The 15,387-nt window shown below is 50.3% G+C and overlaps 1 long non-coding RNA gene across 1 annotated transcript; it reads right to left on the bottom strand.

Moving 5' to 3' along the window:
• Positions 1 to 1,010: 1,010 nt before the first annotated feature.
• LOC140899755 (uncharacterized) lies at positions 1,011 to 8,910 on the bottom strand. The gene is made up of 3 exons (XR_012155439.2): positions 6,361 to 8,910; positions 5,979 to 6,187; positions 1,011 to 1,704 (listed from the first exon to the last, which is right to left on the bottom strand). It is a non-coding gene; the product is annotated as an uncharacterized LOC140899755 (long non-coding RNA).
• Between the last annotated feature and the right edge of the window lie 6,477 nt (positions 8,911 to 15,387).

Raw genomic sequence — 15,387 nt, 5'->3', positions numbered from 1 at the left:
CATGGTGGTATTTTTTGGGAGTGGGGGTACATTTAGTTTGAGCCTCTATAATGGTGCTTTTAAAGAGTGTCCATACAGTTGGCAGGGAACGGGGACAGGGAAGATCACATCTCTCAGAATCTGAGTCCCAGACGTGAGAAGCTCCTGCTGCTTCACTTACACTTGGTTCACATTTGGAAGATTTTAGCAGGCACAGGAAGGCTAGAGACTCACTTTTGTGTTTCAGTGACAGTCAATTCCAGAATGTGAATGCCTCCTCGGCTGCTTTAAAGCCACCAAGCAGGCTGGTTGCATCCCACAGCTGGGTGCTTGTCACCTTGACTCTATTTGCATCTCCTTGTAACTTGTCTCGAAGAAAAGGAACATGCTTTCTTTAATCATGCTGGAGTTCATATTTCTCCAGACATTCCAGAAGCCACACAGATAGGACGAAAAAGCTATTAGTGCTCAGCTCTGATTTTATTACCATAGGATTCTCTGCCTCAGTTTGCCCCCCCTCCCTGAGCAGAAGTTGCTGACAGTCACTAAATATTGTGGTGTTAAACACTGGGAAAGCATTTTCATCTTCCCTGGCTAGAGAAAAGGAAGGTGGTTCTGAAATAGGGTTCTGTTTTCCTCATACCAGTTTTTTAAAGTGAGCTCACAGCCAGCAATTAACCTATTTATCCTTGGTTCTAAAGCCATGAAATCAATGCTTTTATGCTATGCCTGTATTTATTTAAGGTGACCTACAGTTTTTTTCATTTTCATCCTTCTTTCCTCCCAAGACGTTTCACCATTCTGGCAAAACCTGGACACCATTATGATAAACGATTTCCCCAATCACGTGATTTGTTCCTTATGATGATACTTTGCATTTCAAATTAGAAAAATTAAACAAAAGGTGATTGATACCGAACATGAGGAGCAAGTGTGACAGATTTTTGTTACCAATCTGCCTGAAGCATCAGGCGATCAGTCTGAGGCCACAGGATTGTTAAGGGAGGAGATGATGTAACACACCACGTGTCTACATTTTAAAGCTTTATTGATAAAATAATAAAATAACAGTGGAGAGTGATGGGTGCTCCCCGCATCACTCAGAGGAAGGAAGCGTTAGTGCCCCAAGCCCTAACCCACCTTCATACTCACACCCGCACTACCTGAGGCTGGCCAAGCCTGGGTGAGAAGAAGAGGGGGAGGGGTGGACGGGAGTTCTTGTCCCTTGCACGGGTCGTCCATGGTCCGCTGTGATCTCCAGATTGCTCCAGCTCTCAGGAGGGTTTTAAGTCCCGGGCTCCTTTGGGGTGGGGGGGTGCTTCGTTCAGGGACGTCTGCTCCTGGTGCCCTCTGTGCCAGTCCAAACCAGCTTTCCATTGTGTCTTCAGCTTTCTCAAAACACCCCGGCTCCAGGGACACAAGGCTCGGCTCCCCCTCTTGCCGTCTCGCCGGTGTTTTCAATCTCTGCAGTCTTAGATCTTGTTTTCTTCTTTGCTGGCCTCACGGCCTTGCAGGTCTGTGCAGTTGGGTTTTTCTTTCTCACAGCTGCTTGGGCACATTCATGCCCCCATCTTCCTCAGCTGTCAGCCAAGTCTCAGCTGTGAGCAGCATCCTTGGGCTGGGGCCAGCATCTTATCGTTGGACTGAGCTCTGCTCTCTCTGCTCTATTTCTCCTTCCCCCTTTGGCCTCTTGCATCTTTGGCCAGGAACATCCAACCTGTGGCCCTGGAGGGTGCAAAGTAGATAATACGTATTTGATTACGAGCTGAGCCAGACCCTCCATTTTTAAATGGAAGTGTCTAAGCGCAGGTCTACACATGCAGCACTGCAGTGCGTCTGGTGAAGACGCTCTGTGCCGACAGGAGAAAGACCTCCCTGAGCAACATAAGTGATGTCAGCGGGAGAAGCTCTCCCTCCGACCTAGCACCGTGCACACTAGCACTTATGTCACTCACGGGGATGGAATATTCACACCCCTGAGTGACATAAGTTTTGCCGACATAGGCAGTAGTGAAGACGTAGCCTGAATCAACTGCATTGCTGTGTCCCCCCAGCAGCCTCCCACCACTTCAGAGCTGCACTATGAGCTGGCAGAGCTCTGAGAAGCTGCTGTCTCTTGTCTGCATCACAGGGGAAGGGGAGAAGGGAGTGCTGGGTGCTCCATCACCGGCATCCCTGCTGGGCTGCAATAAATAAGCAGTGGTGGGAGTGACATTGTGATATCTAACAATAAACAACTGCTAGCGGCAGGGGCGGAACTCAGCTGACTCTGCCTGAGGCTAGAGCAGTGTCTGTTAAAAGATGGCTCCCCTCTTCTACAGGGACAGCCCAGGTGAGGGAAAGTGCAGAGGAAGCCAAGAACCAAAAACCAGTTACACCTCTCCCAGTCTCCGCCCCAGCCCTGGCACAGAACAGTTTGGGAGATGCTGCTCTAACTTATGCCAGCTGGCAACAGTCCACAAGGGACCATACACCAACTGGGGACAGCCAGAGTGTAGAACACTCCAGCCACTTCCATCTCACCCGAGGGCACCCCTTTCCACCAGCGGTGTAAGAGTTGGCTATAAAGCTATACACCAGTGCTGGGGGCTTCTCCCACACCAGTAGCATTCCCAGCAGGGGTTGGGGGTGGTTTCCTTTCCTTTGCTCCACATCAGAAGAGGGAAGGGAGGGGAACAAAGCAGAGAATCTACCCTCAAGTATTGATTGTGGCTGCCTGATCTTTCTGACATAACGTTTGGCACTAGAGCTACAAAGGACAGACACCAATTACTCCTGAGGGCATTTTGCACCAATAAATAAATAAATAAAAATTCTGCTCCAAAAAATTAAAAATTCTGCAAAATTCAGCACATTTCATTTGTCAAATACATGTGGAGGCTCCAACATGGCATTGGGGACCAAAGGCCACTGGCTGCACAGGGGTGGGAGATCACTGTGCTGCTCCCCCTCCTCCCCCCGACATGGACTCAGCAGTGAGGCTGCACTCAACCCTGACACAGCGCAAGGACCAGGCCTGCCCCAGAAACACCCCAGGGTCTTGCCTCTCCATGCCAGGTGCACCAGGTGTGGGCAGGGTGGCTCAGCAAGGCAGGTTCCAAGTGTAGAGGAGCTTAGTGTGGGGGGGATCCATGTGTGGGTTGAGAAGGTTCTGTGTGGGACAATTTGGGTGCAGCCAGCTCAATGGGGGATCCAGATGTGGGGGGGGAGGGGGGAAATCAAGAGGCACAGGGGCTTGTTGGGTGGTTCTGGGTGCAATGGTAATGGGACTCTGCAGGGGGGTCCAGGTGAAGGTAGTTGGGGCTCAGCAGGGGGTGTCTGGGTATGTGGGGGATAGAGCTTGGGAGGGGGGTGTGGGTGTGTGGGGCTCAATGGGGAGGTCCAGATGCTGAGGGAGTGGGACTTGGTGGGGTGGGATCCAGGTGTGGGTGGCTTGTTGGGGTGGTGCAGGGGGAGTAGGGCTCATCGGGGGGTTCTGAGTGCGCGGGTGAGGCTCAGCAGGAGTGTCTGGGTATGAGGGGGTCTGGATGCATGGGGGTTGGGTGGAAGGGGAGCAGCTTCCTGTACAGGATCCCTCCCCCTGCAGTTAAAGAATGATAGGTGCAGGAAGTGAGGGAGTCTGCAGAGCTTCCTGCAGCTGGGGGAGAAATCTGGGGGTGGGTCTGACCCACCCCGGATGCCGTGCAGGGGAAGAGGAAGTCCAGCCCTCCCCAGTCTAGCCAGGACTAGCAGCTGAACCCGGCACAGGGTAGGAGCCACCTGCTAGGTCTGCCTCTGCCCCACACTGATTTACCTCTCTGCTGGCTGACCGCTTTTGTGGCTTCCCTTTGCTTCCCTGTGAGAAAGTCATTTTTCTGCGGGGAAGCAAAGAAAACTGGGGGAGGGGGAGAATATATATTCTGCACATGTGCAGTGGCACAGTATTCCCCCAGGAGTAACCAATGCTCAAGATCCCAAATGCCCAGTTTTCTTTACCTTTTTCCATAGGCCTTACCTCCTAGCCCTTTTTCTCATTGTTGTTGCCCTCCTCTGAAATCCAGCGTGCGCATCCGTTGTTTGCAAAAAGGCAGAGGATCAGTGTGCTCCAGGGGTGACTGCTCTGAATTTGTATTGCAGTGTAGTTGTAGATTTCCACCACAACTTCAACAACCACCACCTGTCCATTAAACTCTCCCTGGAATACTTCCACACTAGCATCAACTTCCTTGACACCACAATCAGCTTCAACAATGGAACTGTACAGACAACCATATGTCATGGTGTCTGGAATGGCTCACACCTGAGAGTGCCAGTCTCCGGTCAGTGAAAACAGGGGAGACAGCCCAGACTGGTGGTATGTTCTATAACTAGATTTCACCAAGCCAGTAACAAATGTGTGCTCCTGGATTACTGTATTAGTCTCACCATGGAGCCACAGGCAGTCAGTCCCCTTAGGTGTCCAGCCAAACTTACCACCTGGACAAACTGGACTTACTGATATTGGTCACATAAACCAAAAAGCACAATGTATTAGGTTCTTCCAGTCCCAAAGGGCCAGTCATTTACCCCAAGTCCAGGTTGTGACGTTGCACTCAATATGATTTTATGAAAATATGCTAGTGAGTGTGAATATAATGTAACTGGAATATGCTTCATGTAAAAGGTCTTTTGTAAGGTATCATTACAAAGCTTATAATCTACTGAGTGTGGTCATCCTATTTGTATGTATGTATCATTCTTGTATCTGAAACTAGAAATACGAAATATAACTCTGAGGGGCTATTGCAGGGGTGGCCAACCTGCAGCTCCGGAGCTGCATGCAGCTCTTTGGAGGTTAATATGCGACTCCTTGCATAGGTGCTGACTCCGAGGCTGGAGCTACAGATGTTAACTTTCCATTGTGCTGTGGGGTGCTCACTGCTCAACCCCCTGCTCTGCCCCAAGACCCCTGCCCCCGAGCCTGCCATGCCCTCGCTCCTTCCCCATCCCCACCAGAGCTTCCTGCACACTGCAAAACAGTTGATTGCGGAGGGTGGGAGGCGTGGGGAGAAAGGGTGAGGTGCTGATTGGTGGGGCTGCCGGTGGGCAGGAGACACTGGGGGCTGGAAGGGGGTAGCGGATGGGGGGCTACTGACATATTACTGTGGCTCTTGGCAATGTTCATTGGTAAATTCTGGCTCCTTCTCAGGCTCAGATTGGCCACCCCTAGCCTATTGTAATTATGCAAAGTATGGGCCATTAATGGTGGTTTGGAATCTTGATGGCTCCCATTAACCAGGACAATTGACTGTAGATGGCTCTGTTTACTTGTAAGTCTTCCTGTATATCTGTGGGCTGGCAAGTGGGTAATGAAGTCTTACAGTGACATGTGATCATGTCACCTGAACTGGAATCCATCTTTAACCTGGTGCTTTTTCATTTAGAAGGAGGGGTGGGAACCCATAGAGGGACAGAGGATTCCCGCTTTGTGCAAAAGATATATAAGGGGGTGGAACAGAACAAAGGGGGCTCTCAGTCATGAGAAATCCCCTAACTACCACCTGAGCTGGAACAAGGGCTGTACCAGGGGAAAGGATTGGGCCCAGTCTGTGAAAGAAGCTTATTGAAACATCTCTGAGGGTGACATTTTATCTGTAGTCAGTTTTCTTACTGTATTAGGCTTAGAATTGCATGTTCTATTTTATTTTGCTTGGTAATTCACTTTGTTCTGTCTGTTATTACTTGGAACCACTTAAATCCTACTTTTTGTATTTAATAAAAAATCACTTTTTACTTATCAATTAACCCAGAGTAAGTATTAATACCGGGGGAGGGGGCAAACAGCTGTGTATATCTCTCTATCAGGGTTATAGAGGGCAAACAATTTATGAGTTTACCCTGTATAAGCTTTATACAGGGCAAAACGGATTTATTTGGGGTTTGGACCCCATTGGAAGTTGGGTATCTGAGTGTTGGAGACAAGAACACTTCTTAAGCTGTTTTCAGTTAAGCCTGCAATTTTTGCGGGATGTGGTTCAGACCTGGGTCTGTGTTTGTAGCAGGCCAGCGTGTCTGGCACAACCAGGTAGGGTTCTGAAGTCCCAAGCTGCCAGGGAAAACGGGCTTAGAGGTAGTCTCAGCAGATCAGGTGGCAGTCCCAAAGTGGTTTCTGTGATCCAACCTGTCACACAGGTATACATTCCAGATCTCACCAAAGACAATGCTGAACCAAATTTCTCTAGTAAACTAACTAAAGATTTATTAATGAAGAAAAAGAAATGACAGTTATTAAGAGGTTAAAGCAGATAAAATACATTGATTTACTTGCAAAGTTTTTAAGTCCAATATGATAGCAGAGATGTACAGACTAACACGGCTGTTACTCTGAAACCAGTAATTTGCTAGTAAGTCTCTCAGTGTTACCTAGAATGGCTCTAGGGATCTCTGTCCAGTTGCTCTGAATTCCCCCCATCAGAATTCATCAGTCCAGAGATGAAGTATCATTCCCATTCAGAAGAGGGGGTGGAACTGGGCAGGAAGAGGCAGGGTGGAGCAGGGATGGGAAGAGGCAGGGTGGGGCCGGGGGTTGAGCACCTCTGGGGCCCGGAGGAAACCGGAGCCTGTGTCTGTCTTCCCTGAAAAGCAGCCAGGCAAATGCTTACACTCACAACACAGCACTCACCTGCACAACATGCATTTTGAGTCTTTGACCTCAGGTCACCACATCAAGGACCGCTTGCTTTGAAATTAACATTCTACTTCCTATGTATACACAAGTAATCCAGTTACAGTGATATACACAACGCAATTGCTGGCTATTCATTATAATAGGCATGGATAAGTGAAAACAATACAGGTAACATTCATTGGTTTTCATGAAGTTTACACATCAAGTAAATTCTCCTCTCAATACTACCTTTGATCTAGGATTAATTGAGGCGCATACATAATAGTTAAGGTTAAAATTCTGTCACGGGTATTTTTAGTAAAAACCAGGGGACAGGTCATGGGCAATAAACAAAAATTCAAGGAAGCCCATGACCTGTCCCTGGCTTGTACTAAAAATACTCTAGGGGCTGGGGGCGGGGGGGGGAACAGAGCGCTGCCCAGGCTTGCAGCTGCTCCTGCCCCAGCCATTGCTCCTGTGGGAGGGGCTGGATATGAGTCAACAGTGTGCCCTTGTTGCCAAGAAGGCCAATGGCATTTTGGGGTGTATAAGTAAGGGCACTGCCAGCAGATCGAGGGACGTGATCATTCCCCTCTATTCGACATTGGTGAGGCCTCATCTGGAGTACTGTATCCAGTTTTGGGCCCCACACTACAAGAAGGATGTGGAAAAATTGGAGAGAGTCCAGCGAAGGGCAACAAAAATGATTAGGGGACTGGAACACATGACTTATGAGGAGAGGCTGGGGGAACTGGGATTGTTTAGTCTACGGAAGAGAAGAATGAGCGGGGATTTGATAGCTGCTTTTAACTACCTGAAAGGTGGATCCAAAGAGGATGGATCTAGATTATTTTCAGTGATAGCAGATGACAGAACAAGGAGTAATGGTCTCAAGTTGCAGTTGGGGAGATTTAGGTTGGATATTAGGAAAAACTTTTTCACTAGGAAGGTGGTGAAATACTGGAATGCGTTACCTAGGGAGGTGGTGGAATCCCCTTCCTTAGACGTTTTTAAGGTCAGGCTTGAGAAAGCCCTGGCTGGGATGATTTAGTTGGGAATTGGTCCTGCTCTGGGCAGGGGGTTGGACGCCAGAGGTCCCTTCCAACTCTGATATTCTATGATTCTATGAATATGCTCTGAGGATCAAGTCTAGGATATACACCTTAACACGCCTGAAAGTGCCATCACCAAACAAGGACACTCTACCAGGGAAGTAGGCCACGTCATCGAACAGGCCACCGAAATACCCTGAGAGAACCTGCTTCAATACAGGGGGAGAAAAACCCAACTTCTGACTGCACACCCCTAGTTGTCACTTACCCTGAGTGGGCTCCCGTATTGGGTGGTATCAAACAACTACAACCCATACTCAATGAGGACCCCATCTTGAAAGAAATCTTTCCTGAATCCCCACTTCTGGCCTTCCACAATCCCTCAACCTCATCATCAGAAGCAAGTTCCCCAGAGACCAGGACACACCAACTCAAAGATGCCCCAGACCCTGCCAGAAGAGAAGCGAAAACTGCAGACATAGCCCCACTCCCACAATGATCAGTACCCCTCACATCACACCTTTCAAGATCCATGCTCCACACACACCTATCACAAGTGGTGTACTTCATCCAGTGCACTAAACGTCCCAAGAACAGCCTTGTGGGTGAAACCGGACACTCACTACACCCTCAAGGGAACTCTCACAGGAAATGATACAAGACACGAACACCCTGTCCCCTGGGCGTGAACACGTTTCCAAAGCCATCACTCTACGGCTGGCCAATCAGGCCTCATGCTCAAAGGAAACCTGCCCAACACTTTCAAAAGAGGAGTCTGGGAGCTTAAACTCATCACTCTGCCAGACATTTAAAATCATGGCCTGAGCAGAGACACTGGATTTATGGGTTATCATCAGGCTCGGCGAAGCCCGAACTCCCTCGTTGTGCCCTGTGCCTGGAGAGATGCGAAGGGACCGCTGCACCTTGAATGCCCCTTACAGCGCCTGCAGCCACCTAGGAGCTGCTCCCCTCTGCACGAAGCTGTGCGGCCGGGAGCCCCCGTCCCGGGCCTGGGGAAGAGCTCTGGGTGGCTCACAGGCTCGCCTCGCTCGCCAGCAGCCGGGGTGCGTCGCGCCTTGGGAAGCTGCTGCGCGCCGGGGCGGCCTCCTCAGCGGCGCCCGTCGCCGCCTGCTTCACCAGGCGCGATGCGGGCAAAGGGCTCCCGGGCTCAGGGCCGCCCCTGGACACTGGGGTGCCCGACGCAGCCCCCGCGCGGGTCCGGCCCGGGCCTCCGCGGGGGCTGCACCCTCGGCCGGGGGGGCAGGGGAACCGCCCCCAGCACGCGCCGGCGGAGTGGGGCGGGTGGGGGCGGGCGGGGCGGGGCCGCTCCGCCTCGGCGCCCGGCGGCGGCTCATCCCGCGCGCACAGAGCCCGTTGTCCCGTCACGGGCGGGTCAGGCATGACGTGCCCTTGGCGAAGCCACGCTCCGAGCGCCCCCGGCCCCAACCGACACGCCTGCCCCGCAGCGCCCCCAGCTGGGCGAGCCCGGGGTTCGCCATCAGCGCCCGCACTCCGCTGCCATTGGACAATCCCCCGCCCCGCCCCGCCCCGCCCCCACCGCGCCAGCCGGCCGAGCCAGGGGGCGGGGCTAGCGCTCTGAGTGACAGGGGGACCCTCCCCGCTACCTCAATTCGCCAGGCCCCAGAGCCCCGGAAGTGCCCCTTTCCAATTCCTGTGACGCAGGGACCCACCTTTCTGAGCCACCAATCCTTGCGGGTTCGCCCCCGGGGTGCCGGGGGGCGGCGGTATTCCTGGATCCCAATAGGGCTCGCCGGGACGCGCTGTGATTTGTCACTGGACAGTTCGCTGTGTGGTCCCGCCCCTCGCCCGCCCCCGATAGGCTGGCAGTGCGGGGCTGTTCGATCTGCGCGGGCCCAGGCTGGGCAGTGCCGCGGGGCGGGAGGAGATTCCGTTCTCGGATTGGCCCGCGGCGGGGCGGGCGCTGATTGGTTGCAGTGGCAGGGCCTGTGCGTGGAGGTGTACGCGGCAGGGCGGGAGTGGCGGAGACGGACCGAGGTGAGACCCCCGTGTTGGGTACAGGCCCCCCGCGGCCCGGCCCCGACGTCTGGGCCTAGCGCGCCTCCGCTCCTTGCGCGCGGGGTCTCCCGCCCCCAATCTGTCCGGGGGCGAGCCCTGCGTGCAGGCCCGCACTCCCGCCGGGCGGAGCCGTGCGCGTGCCCCGTGCGCGTCCCCGTCACGCCCCCCCCCCCATGCCTTGTGCCCGCCCCTCGGCTTCACCCTTCGCCCCACGGGCCGCCCGCCCCGCCGTCGAGCCCAGCCTGCGGTCCCCTGGCCGCCCCCACATCTCTGCCGAGCCCGCCCTTTTCCTCCGCCCCTTGCTTGAGGCAGGCCCGGCCGCCCCCAGGCCTGTCCCTTTCTCCCCTCCCCGAGCGTCCTCTTCTCCCCCCAGACCTGCCCGGCTGCCCCCTTTCCGCACCGTGCTCTGTTTGCCCCTGGGCCGCCCCTGTCCCCGCGACGGGCTCTCCCGGTCCAGCGCTGGCCCGTTGAAATGCGGTTAGCTCTTCTGTCCCTTTTTAAAGGCATGGCTTGGGTCAGGTCTCCGGCCTGTGACACAGGAGGTCAGAGGAGATGGTTCGTGGTCCCTTCTGGCCTTGGCGGCTATGAATTTATGGCTGATGGGCAGTGCTTTCTCTTTGTGTTTCCAAGGTTCACTCACAGATGGGGTTTGAATTCACTTGACAAGTGAAGTCTTCTATCACTTCTGATAATTTGAGGTTCTGTCTGTCTTGCTGTTTCTCATATTTTAGACATTGAAGTGAAAAGTGCTCCCCTCTCCCTGGTTCAATTTCTTCTTAATCATGTTGGCTGTATGCTTGATCTTTCTAGGATTGTACTGTGCGATTTATCTCCCAGTTTCCAATTCCAGTTTAATATACTTGCTACTTCTGTCTTTGCAAAGAAGTCTGTCCACCTATCACTGTGATAAAATATCTGCCATTCTGTGTAGATCTTGCAAGTCTAACCTGTTTTGGATTTGTTCTTCTAGATCTCTATCTAGTGTCTGCAGCATTGTTTACATTTTTAGGTGAGATTGCTCTGTTGGCTAAGAGGTTTATGTTGCTGAGACTTGGGAATGATATCACATAGCAGTGGATGATGTGTTTATTTGGTTTTAGTTTCCTGCTTTGGTTGAAGTGTCATCAAAAGCTGAAAAGAAAAGGAATACTAGTGGCACCTTCGAGACTAACCAATTTATTTGAGCATAAGCTTTCATAAGCTACAGCTCACTTCATCGGATGCATAAAGTGGACTGTATGAAGTGAGCTGTAGCTCACGAAAGCTTATGCTCAAATAAATTGGTTAGTCTCTAAGTACTAGTACTCCTCTTCCTTTTGTGAATACAGACTAACACGGCTGCTACTCTGAAACCTATCAAAAGCTGAGTACCCTTTTCTATATATTGATTGCTGAGCAGCCATAATTGCTGGAGTTCCTCTGATCATGTAGCACCTGTTTGCAGAACTGCAGGTGTGAAATTTATTTAGGTCGAACATATGTGCATGAGCAACTATGGTAACTTTCAGTTCATTTAAGCTTGCAAGGGGTGGGAAAAGTAGAGGAACAGTCATTAACGCAAGCTGTTTTTTATATATAGCTTGAGAAGAGGGGCCATAAACCTACAACTGTGTCAAGTGGGTGACAAGCAAGGCTGGAGAGGGATTTAGGATGATAGATGGGTTTATAAGTAGGAGTAGCAGGACAAAACTAAGCCAGGGAAAATCTGCCACTGTGTGGTACTAGTCTCCCTCAGAAAATGGTGGTGACTGTGTAACGCCAATAGACCTTGGTGGTCAGGGCAGGATCAAACCTGGGACCTCTGGAGCTAAATGCATGAGCTAAAAGCTCTATAGCTCTTAGCGAAGGCTGTAGAGCAGACTCATTAATCTCTAAGTGGTCTTGGTGCCACTAGATTGGGACAGAACACCACACCTAGGAGGTGTGTGGATTACAACTCCATCACTTGGGCCACTTGAAATAAGAGTGGCCCATGCATTAAAAAATGGTAGGAAATTACCTCAACTAGAAGGTGACAAAGAATGTCTTTACAGCTCTAGCTTTCATAAAGAGATTTCAACTTAGTCGTCCACTCCCTGGAGCCCATGTCCTGCTTTCCTAGCCCCAGGCTCAGCCAGTAGGGAGTGGAGTGTCTGTGTTTCCCCCATTTTTTGTAACCTAGCTCTTTTAATTGCTTAGGGTATGTCTACACAGCAATGTAAGTACGGTTTAAGTGATAAGCCTAACCTCCCTTGCGTCCACATAACAACGGTGTTAATCTAGGGCTTGACCCTAGGGTCCCAGAGGACCCTGCAGGGCTGAAGGGTACAAGCCCATGTTAAGCTGGGACCTAGAATCCAAGTCTTATTGCTTTCCTCTACATGTGTCTTGGCCCCCTCTTGTCTCGATCCTGGAAGTCCTCTGAATGTATCCCACTGTTCCTTGTGGCAACTTACTTAGTCCTCTCTATGCCAAAAATCTGTGGTGCAGTCTATTACACTCTTGCAAACGTAAGCCACACCTCCCTTTGCAAACCATGGCAGCTCAGATGATCAGCATTAACCCGTTGTCTGTTGGACACCAGTCTGCATGCATGCTATCAGAGAGCCTGCAGGGTTTTCAGTGGAGACCAATCAGAAGATGCTTTTTGCAAAAAGAGCTATTTCCTGGTCACAAGAGCACAGCCAGATTTTGGTGGAGGTCAGCTGCTTGGTCTCTGCTCTCTGTTTCTTGCTCACAGGTGCTTCCCCCTAGCTCCCTCTGACTGCATGTGTAGGGGTGCCCAGGCAGTGTGCAGTCTGAGGGCAGTGAGTGGGAGCTAGCCCCAAAACTTACCCACAGCCTCCCAGGGATCCCTTATCCCTGCCTCTTGGGGTGTGGGATAAGGGCAGGAATAAGGGATCCCAGGGTGGTGAGGTGCTGGAGCACACTGCATCCCAAGTGCTGGGGATGCCCTTCACCGCTCTGCAGGCTCTGTGTGTGTTTTTCCTCTGAAACCTACATTTTTATGTCAAACTTCAAAACAAACAGACAAAAATATATAAAAAAAACCAACCAAACAACAACACTGTCACTGAATGTCCCATTTTAAAAATTAAGAATTGCAAGTTTCATTTTAATAGTTTGACAGCCCTGGAGACCGATGCCCTAATTATCTTCACAGGTGCACATGGGCATTTTCCTGCCAATCTGACTCAGCCTAAAGGTGGAGAGCCCTGTTCTCAGGTTCGATGGTAGTTCAGCATAAAGCCTTCTAAAACTGCAGTCATTCTACTGAGACAGCCACCAAAGGAGCTAATTATGCAGTTATCTACTCCTCTGCTCCTGAGTCCCATCAGTAGCGCCCTCAGAGTTAGGACGCAGGGTGGGCAGTAGAGTTTTCCCACAGTGTAACCCATTCGTAGGGTTAGAGTGTCAACATGCAGTGTGCATGTGTGGGGGTGTCAAGGTTCCTCCCCCACTCTGAACTCTAGGGTAGAGATGTGGGGACCTGCATGAAAACCTCCTAAACTTACTTTCACCAGCTTAGGTTAAAACTTCCCCAAGGTACAAATTAATTTTATCCTTTGCCCCTGGATTTCCACTGCCACCACCAAACTTTAACTGGGTTTACTGGGAAATGTAGTTTGGACACTTCTTTCCCCCCAGAACCTTGCACCCCACTTCCTGGGGAAAGTTTGGTAAAAATCCTCACCAATTTGCATAGGTGACCACAGACCCAAACCCTTGGATCTTAGAACAATGAAAAAGCATTCAGTTTTCTTACAAGAAGACTTTTAATAGAAGTAAAGGAATCCCCTCTGTAAAATCAGGATGGTAGATACCTTACAGGGTAATTAGATTCAAAACAGAGAATCCCTCTAGGCAAAACCTTAAGTTACAAAAAAGACACACAGACAAGAATAGTCATTCTATTCAGCTCAACTCTTTTCTCAGCCATTTAAAGAAATCATAATCTAACACATACTAGATTACTTACTAAAAGTTCTAAGACTCCATTTCTGGTCTATCCCCGGCAAAAGCAGCATACAGACAGACACAGACTCTTTGTTTCTCTCCCTCCTCCCAGCTTTTGAAAGTATCTTGTTTCCTCATTGGTCATTTTGGTCAGGTGCCAGTGAGGTTACCTTTAGCTTCTTAACCCTTTACAGGTGAGAGGATTTTTCCTCTGGCCAGGAGGGATTTTAAAGGGGTTTACCCTTCCCTTTATATTTATGACAGGGGGGGTGCCAGCCACTATGGGATAAGGTTACTTTCACTCATGTCTGTGCACTGCAGTGTGGATGCCAGAGCCCTAGGTTTGAGCGTGGGTCAGAAAATCCTTAACCTGGGGTCAAAATGCAGTGTAAACACTCAAACCCAGGGTTCCCTGACATGGGTCAGCTGACTTGAGTCCCACTATCCCATGGCTTACATTGCTATGTAGACATACCCTTAGATGGATTCAAAGATGGCTGGAGCAGTTGTCATTGCTGTTATTGTTCAATCCCATTTCCTAAGAAGAAAGAACACGACAAAGATGCACAAAATGGGGAGAGAAAAGAACAGTGCAGACAAAAAATGCAGCTTCCTTTCTCTGACTTTCACTTGTACCCTCGCTGCTGGAAAAACACAGGCACAGTGCATGGTCTTATCAGCCACCCCAAGACCTGACAGACTCACACCAGTGTTGGGCTTTTTAGGGCATTGCTTTTAGCTGCCTCTTTCTGGTCAAGGATTTACAGCAGCCTTGGCTGGCTAAGCCAGACTCCTATTAGACAGAAGGAAAAAGGAGAGAGTAAGAAAGCGAAGAAATCAGGTGGGGAAGGTAAAGAAGACACCGGGGCAAGGAGAGGTTTTGTGACAGAGTTTCACATTCCAGGTGGGATTTCTCTGGAGTTGGTAGAAGTGACAATATCATCTGGATCCCTCTTTCTGGCCCAGTTTGGTCAGAACATCTCTCAGGATGCATCCGATGAAGTGAGCTGTAGCTCACAAAAGCTTGTGCTCAAATAAATTGGTTAGTCTCTAAGGTGCCACAAGTCCTCCTTTTCTTTTTGTGGATACAGACTAACACGGCTGCTACTCTGAAACCTCTCAGGATCAGGATGACAAAGGCCTGGGGTCCCAGGAAATGCTGAGTGTGGCAGCCATAATGGTAAAGCTTGCTCCAAGAGCCAGTTTTTCTCCCAAAGTTCCCTTCTGTAAGGACCCCAAAAGGGAACGATGGATGGAATAGCTTCTCTTGTTTACCCAGTGTGATCTTAACACAGTCCTTGAATTATATTAGAAGGTCTTTTTGTTTGGACGAGTTCAATCTGTCTCCCCTTTGCAACTTTTCCCATCAACATTTGTTATTGTAAGTTATAGTGACGTTTTATGACTTTCATGCCTTTTCACAGTTGAGCTCACAGTCAGGGTTAATTTGTAGGCCCCATTGTCACAACAGTTAAAGTCATGCACTTCCAATCCAGACAGTGACATGGGTTGAATAATTCTATCAATGTCAGTAGCATTATTTGTGACAGATACTGCAACCACATGCAATATCTCTGGGGACCATATTATTCTATTAAGTGTATGAATGGTTTATGTAGCACTGTGGGCCAGGGCTTATATGGAACTGTAGTGGGGGAGAGTTGCCACCACTCTGCCAGGAACGGAGAACAGTAGGGGGTGATTAAGAAGAATTACTTAGGTTGTTATCCCCCTGCCTCATCAGGGGACAGTTGCATA

Source organism: Lepidochelys kempii, chromosome 17, assembly GCF_965140285.1.
Source record: "Lepidochelys kempii isolate rLepKem1 chromosome 17, rLepKem1.hap1, whole genome shotgun sequence".
In the NCBI taxonomy this organism is placed as follows: domain Eukaryota; kingdom Metazoa; phylum Chordata; order Testudines; family Cheloniidae; genus Lepidochelys; species Lepidochelys kempii.
This window is presented reverse-complemented; position numbering and strand designations above follow the sequence as displayed.